This window comes from Triticum urartu, chromosome 6 (genome assembly GCF_003073215.2).
Source record: "Triticum urartu cultivar G1812 chromosome 6, Tu2.1, whole genome shotgun sequence".
Lineage (NCBI taxonomy): Eukaryota > Viridiplantae > Streptophyta > Magnoliopsida > Poales > Poaceae > Triticum > Triticum urartu.
Genome location: NC_053027.1, coordinates 498,371,215 through 498,378,397, shown reverse-complemented (window position 1 = coordinate 498,378,397; position 7,183 = coordinate 498,371,215).

Below are 7,183 nucleotides of genomic sequence, written 5' to 3'. Positions count from 1 at the left end.
TACAAGAATTTGATTTGCATATTGTTGATAGAAAGGGAGCTGAGAACCCCGTTGCAGACAACCTGTCTAGGTTAGAAAATATTCTTGATGACCCACACCTATTAATGATAACTTTCCTGATGAACAATTAAATGTTATAAGTACTTCTCGTAGTACTCCATGGTATGCTAATTATATTGTTGCTAAATTTATACCACCTAGATTCACATACCAACAAAAGAAAAGGTTCTTCTATGATTTGAGACATTACTTTTGGGATGACCCACATCTTTATAAAGAAGGAGTAGATGGTGTTATTAGACGTTGTGTACCTGAACATGAACAGGAACAGATCCTACGCAAGTGTCATTCCGAGTCTTATGGAGGACACCACGCTGGAGATAGAACTGCACATAAGGTATTGCAATCTGGTTTTTATTGGCCTACTCTCTTCAAGGATGCCCGTAAGTTTGTCTTGTCATGTCATGAATGTCAAAGAATTGGTAATATTAGTAGACGTCAAGAAATGCCTTTGAATTATTCTCTTGTTATTGAACCGTTTGATGTTTGGGGCTTTGATTATATGGGACCTTTTCCTGCCTCTAATGGATATACACATATTTTAGTTGCTGTTGATTACATTACTAAGTGGGTAGAAGATATTCCAACTAGTAGTGCTGATCATAACACTTCTATAAAAATGCTTAAGGAAGTTATTTTTCCGAGGTTTGGAGTCCCTAGATATTTAATGACTGATGGTGGTTCACACTTTATCCATGGTGCTTTCTGTAAAATGCTTGCTAAATATGATGTTAATCATAGAATTGCATCTCCTTATCATCCACAGTCTAGTGGTCAAGTAGAATTGAGCAATAGAGAGCTCAAATTAATTTTGCAAAAGACTGTTAATAGGTCTAGAAAGAATTGCTCCAAGAAACTTGATGATGCATTATGGGCATATAGAACTGCATACAAAAATCCTATGGGTATGTCTCCATATAAAATAGTATATGGAAAAGCATGTCACTTACCTCTCGAACTAGAACATAAGGCATATTGGGCTGTTAAGGAGCTCAACTATGATTTCAAACTTGCCGGTGAGAAGAGGTTATCTGATATTAGCTCACTTGATGAATGGAGAACCCAAGCTTATGAAAATGCCAAGTTGTTTAAAGAAAAAGTTAAAAGATGGCATGACAAAAGGATACAAAAGCGTGAGTTTAATGTAGGTGATTATGTATTGCTATACAACTCTCGTTTAAGATTTTTTGCAGGAAAACTTCTCTCTAAATGGGAAGGCCCCAATGTTATCGAGGAGGTCTATCGTTCTGGTGCAATAAAAATCAACAACTTCGAAGGCACAAATCCGAAGGTGGTAAACGGTCAAAGAATCAAACATTATATCTCAGGTAATCCCATAAATGTTGAAACCAATATTATTGAAACTGTAACCCCGGAGGAATACATAAGGGACACTTTCCAGAATGTTTCAGCCTCTGAAAGGGAATAGGTATGTGGTACGGTAAGTAAACCGACTCCAAAACAATTTCTAAGGCAATATATCTCCGTTTTGGAATATTTAGAAAAATAGAAAAATAAGTAGCAGTCCGGGAAGGACACGAGGGCCCCACGAGGGTGGTGGGCGCGCCCTACCCCTCTGGGCGCGCCCCCCTACCTCGTGAGCACCTCGTGTGCCTTCCGGACTTCGTTTTCTTGTACGTTACGTATTTTGGTTGGTGAAAATTCATTATATATTATCCCAAAGGTTTTGACTCCCGTATCATGCAAAAATCTCCTATTCTTGTTTCCAGCTGTTTTTCTGATAGATCTAGGTTATCATGACGGCTCCAAGCGCCTCCAAGGACAAGTTCTTCGAGAAGGTCATCAACCCTTACCTCGCGGAGGTGTTGCGACACCCTCAAACCATTGAGATGCGTGATGGGTTGCTGCACATCCGCGATGAACAGGGACCAAAAGGGACCGGAAGCATGGAGACGAGGCTCGAAGCAGTGGAGCAACAAGTTTTCAAGTGCCAAAGGATGGTGGAGCGTGGAATCAATGCTAGCCACATGATGCTCGCGGAGTTCACCAACAACTACAAGCCGGATGCCAAGAATACCGAGGAGGCCATCTTCAAGCTACATGAGAAGATCGAGCACCTCCAAGCCCAAGTCTATGACCTTCAAAACCAAAACTATGAGTATGAATATAGATTCAAAAGAATGAGTTTGGCTGCAGATTTGAGGATTCCGAAGACTCGATCATCTTTCTATGATGGTGAACCTATGCCTTGGAAGATGGATGACAAGCCCGCATCATCAACAACACCTCCACTGTCTCCTCCAACAAAGAAGAATTGAGTATCTGGGTATGGGCACTCCCCTTGGCAACTGCCAAGCTTGGGGGAGGTGCCCCGGTATCGTATCACAATCACATCTCCTATCTTTACCATTTTTCTTAGTTCGATCCTATTAGTAGTATCTTGATCTAGTAGAATAAAGTTTATGGCATGATCTAGTTTTGAGTTTTGCTTTATGATCTCTCTTTGTAATCGAGTCCGTGAGCTATATATAATAAAGATTAGTGTTGAGTTAAGGGCCTGATTATTTTTCCATGATCTTGGGTGAATAAAAGAAAAGAGAAAAAGAATAAAAAGAAACAACAAGTTCATATCGATCTTATTGAGAGTAATGACTTCACATAGAAAGAGTATGATGATTAAAAGTTGTTGGGAGTTGGCAGACATAGCTTTGGTCATTGTTGCAATTAATAGGAAGTAATAAGGAAAGAGAGGTTTCACATATAGATATATTATCATTGACATCTTTTATGATTGGGAGCACTCATTAAAATATGACATGCTAAAGAGTTGATGTTGGACAAGGAAGACAACGTAATGAGTTATGTATTTCTTATATCTGAGATAAAGTATGTTGTCATGGATCCTCTAACTTGTTGAGCTTGCCTTTACCCCTCATGCTAGCCAAATTCTCAGCACTAAGTAGAGATACTACTTGTGCTTCCAAATATCCTTAAACCAGTTCTGCCATGAGAGTCCACCATATCTACCTATGGATTGAGTAAGATCCTTCAAGTAAGTCGTCATCGGTGCAAAGCAATAAAAATTGCTCTAAATATGTATGATTGATTGGTGTGGGAGAAATAAGCTTTATACGATCTTGTGATGTGAAAGTAATAAAAGCGACGAACTTCATAATAAAGGTTCATATCACAAGGGGCAATATAAAGTGACGTTCTTTCGCATTGAGATTTTGTGCATCCAACCATAAAAGCGCATGGCAACCTCTGCTTCCCTCTGCGAAGGGCCTATCTTTTATTATTATCTTCTACCTTATGCAAGAGTCATGGTGATCTTCACCTTTTATTTTTCATTTTATCCTTTGGCAAGCTCAGCATGTTGGAAAGAACATGATATATATATATATCTAATTGGATGTGGGGGAGCATGAACCATTATTGTTGACATTACCCTTGAGGTAAAAGGTTGTGGGGCAAAACTATAAGCCCCTATCTTTCTCTGTGTCGATTAAAACTCCGTAACCACAAGTATTGTGTGAGTGTTAGCAATCATGAAGGACTAGATGATAGTTGAGTATGTGGACTTGCTTTTTAGCTCTGACATAGACTCTTTCCGATGTTATGATAAATTGCAATTGCTTCAATGACTGAGATTATAGTTTGTCAGAGCCCAATAAGGTTTATGATTTATACTTTTGCATTGTGAATAGATCATCACTTGAATATAAGTAATCATATGACAAAATCTATATATGTTGTTGTTATGAGAATAATCATGATGCCTTCATGTCCATATTTTATTTTTATTGACGCCTCTACCTATAAACATGAGGACATATTTATTGTTATCGGCTTTTCGCTTGAGGACAAGCGAGGTCTAAGCTTGGGGGAGTTGATACGTCCATTTTGCATCATGCTTTTATATCGATATTTATCGCATTATGGACTGTTATTTTACTTTATGTCACAATACTTATGGCTATTCTCTCTTATTTTACAAGGTTTACATAAAGAGGGAGAATGCCGGCAGCTGGAATTCTGGGCTGGAAAAGGAGCAAATATTAGAGACCTATTCTACGCAACTCCAAAAGTCCTTAAACTCCACGGAATGTCTTAAAATAAATAAAGAAAAATCCTCACCAAAGATGAAGGCCAGGGGGCCCACACCCTGCTCACGAGGGTGGGGGCGCGCCCGCCTACCTCGTGGGCCCCCTGGTGGGTCTCCAACGTCCATCTTCTCCTATATGAAGTCTTTCGATGAGAAAAAAATAAGAAGCAACCTTTCGGGACGAGACTCCGCCCCCACGAGGCGGAACCAATCTAGAGCTCCGGCAGGGCTGTTCTGCCGGGGAAACTTCCCTCCTAGAGGGGGAAATCATCACCATCGTCATCACCAACGCTCCTCTCATCGGGAGAGGGTAATCTCCATCAACATCTTCACCAGCACCATCTCATCTCCAAACCCTAGTTCATCTCTTGTATCCAATTCTTGTCTCAAAGTCTGGGATTGGTGTTAGTAGGTTGCTGGTAGTGTTGATTGCTCCTTTTAGTTGATGCTAGTTGGTTTATTTGGTGGAAGATCATATGTTCAGATCCTATATGCATATTATTACCCCTCTGATTATGAACATGAATATGCTTTGTGAGTAATTACAAAACTATCTTATTGCTCGTTACAATTTACCTTATTACAAAACTATCTGTTACCACTTATTTCAGTACTTGCAGAGAATACCTTGCTGAACACTGCTTATCATTTCCTTCTGCTCCTCATTGGGTTCGACACTCTTACTTATCGAAAGGACTACGATAGATCCCCTATACTTGTGGGTCATCACACCTCTTACTAAATTAAATGATATAGCTACCATGTTCACTAATGATGAGAAAACTCGCTACTATTATATCCTTAAGTTGTTTCTGTTCTCATTAAGGTTGATGCTAAAACATGGTTTAATTCTCTTAATCCTGGTTGTGTGCGTAGTCCCCAGGATATGATTTATTACTTCTCTGCTAAATATTTCCCCGCTCATAAGAAAAAATTTGCTTTAAGGGAAGTATATAAATTTGTGCAAATTGAAGAAGAGAGTCTCCCACAAGCTTGGGGGAGGCTTATCCAATTACTTAATGCTTTGCCTGATCATCCTCTCAAGAAAAATGAAATACTTGATATCTTTTATAATGGACTAACCGATGCTTCCAGAGACCACTTGGATAGTTGTCCTGGTTGTGTTTTCAAGGAAAGAACAGTTGATCAAGCTGAAATTCTATTGAATAATATGTTGACCAATGAAAATAATTGGACACTTCCTGAACCAACTCCTAAGCCAACTCCGAAGAAAGGGGTATTCTATTTCTCAGTCCTGAAGATATGCGAGAGGCAAAGAAATCTATGAAAGAAAAAGGTATAAAAGCTGAAGATGTTAAGAGTTTACCTCCTGATGAAGAAATACATGGTCTTAATTCATCACCTATTGAAGAAACACATGGTCTTGATAACCCGACACAGGTAGTAAAGGTAAACTCTCACTATAGATATGATAAAGCTGAAATCCCTCCTGCTAAGTTTGCTAGCCAATGTTTGGATGAACTTGATAACTTTATGGTTAAGCAAGAAGATTTTAATGCTTATTTTGGTAGACAACTGAAACGCAATGCTTATATGATTGAACACTTGGGTGATTATATGTCTAGAGTTAAAGGTGAACTTAAACTCATTAGTAAACATGCTTCTATGGTTACCACTCAAGTATAACAAGTACTTAAAGCTCAGAATGATTTGCTCAATGATTGAATAGTAAGAATAATGACTTTGCTGTTAGAGTTGCAACTAGAGGAGGTAAAGTGACTCAGGAACTTTTGTATCCTGAGGGCCACCCTAAGAGAATTGAGCAGGATTCTCAGAGAAATAACATTGATGCACCTAGTCCTTCTAAGAGGAAGAAAAAGAAAAATGATAGGACTCTGCATGCTTCTAGTGAACCTGTTGTAGACACACGTGAGAATCCTAATGATATTTCTATCTCTGATGCTGAAAAACAATCTGGTAATGAACATGAACCTAGTGATAATGTTAATGATGATGTTCATGTTGATGCTCAACCTAGCAATAATAATGATGTAGAAATTGAACCTGATGTTGATCTTGATAACCCACAATCAAAGAATCAACGTTATGATAAGAGAGACTTTGTTGCTAGGAAGCACGGTAAAGAAAGAGAACCATGGGTTCAGAAACCCATGCCTTTTCCTCCTAAACCATCCAAGAAAAAGGATGATGAGGATTTTGAGCGCTTTGCTGAAATGATTAGACCTATCTTTTTGCGTATGCATTTGACCGATATGCTTAAAATGAATCCTTATGCTAAGTATATGAAGGATATTGTTACAAATAAGAGAAAGATACCGGAAGCTGAAATTTCCACCATGCTTGCTAATTATACTTTTAAGGGTGGAATACCTAAGAAACTTGGAGATCCAGGAGTACCAACTATACCATGCTCCATTAAAAGAAACTACGTTAGAACTGCTTTATGTGATCTTGGAGCCGGTGTTAGTGTTATGCCTCTCTCTTTATATCGTAGACTTGATTTGAATAAGTTGACACCTACTGAAATATCTTTGCAAATGGCCAATAAATCAACTGGTATACCTGTCGGCATTTGTGAGGATGTGCCTGTTGTAGTTGCAAACGTTACTATTTTAACGGACTTTGTTATTCTTGATATTCCCGAGGACGATAGTATGTCTATTATTCTTGGAAGACCCTTTTTGAATACTGCAGGGGTTGTTATTGATTGCAACAAAGGCAATGTCACTTTTCATGTCAATGGTAATGAGCATACGGTACACTTTCCGAGGAAACAACCTCAAGTCCACAGTATCAATTCTATTGGAAAAATTCCATCAATTACTATTGGAGGTTTTGAATTTCCTCTTCCTACTGTTACAAAGAGATATGATATTCTTGTTATTGGGGATGTGCATATCCCCGTTGAGGTAACATAGTGTTATTCGAAATTTCTCCGATTCCATGTTATTCGGAATGAGTTTGTTAACAAGAGTTGATCAAGCTTGTTAGTGGATTCCTTTTGATGAGCATGACATTGATGAAGTTAGAAGGCACAACCTTCTGTACCCTCCTTTTACTTTCTGTAATTTAGAT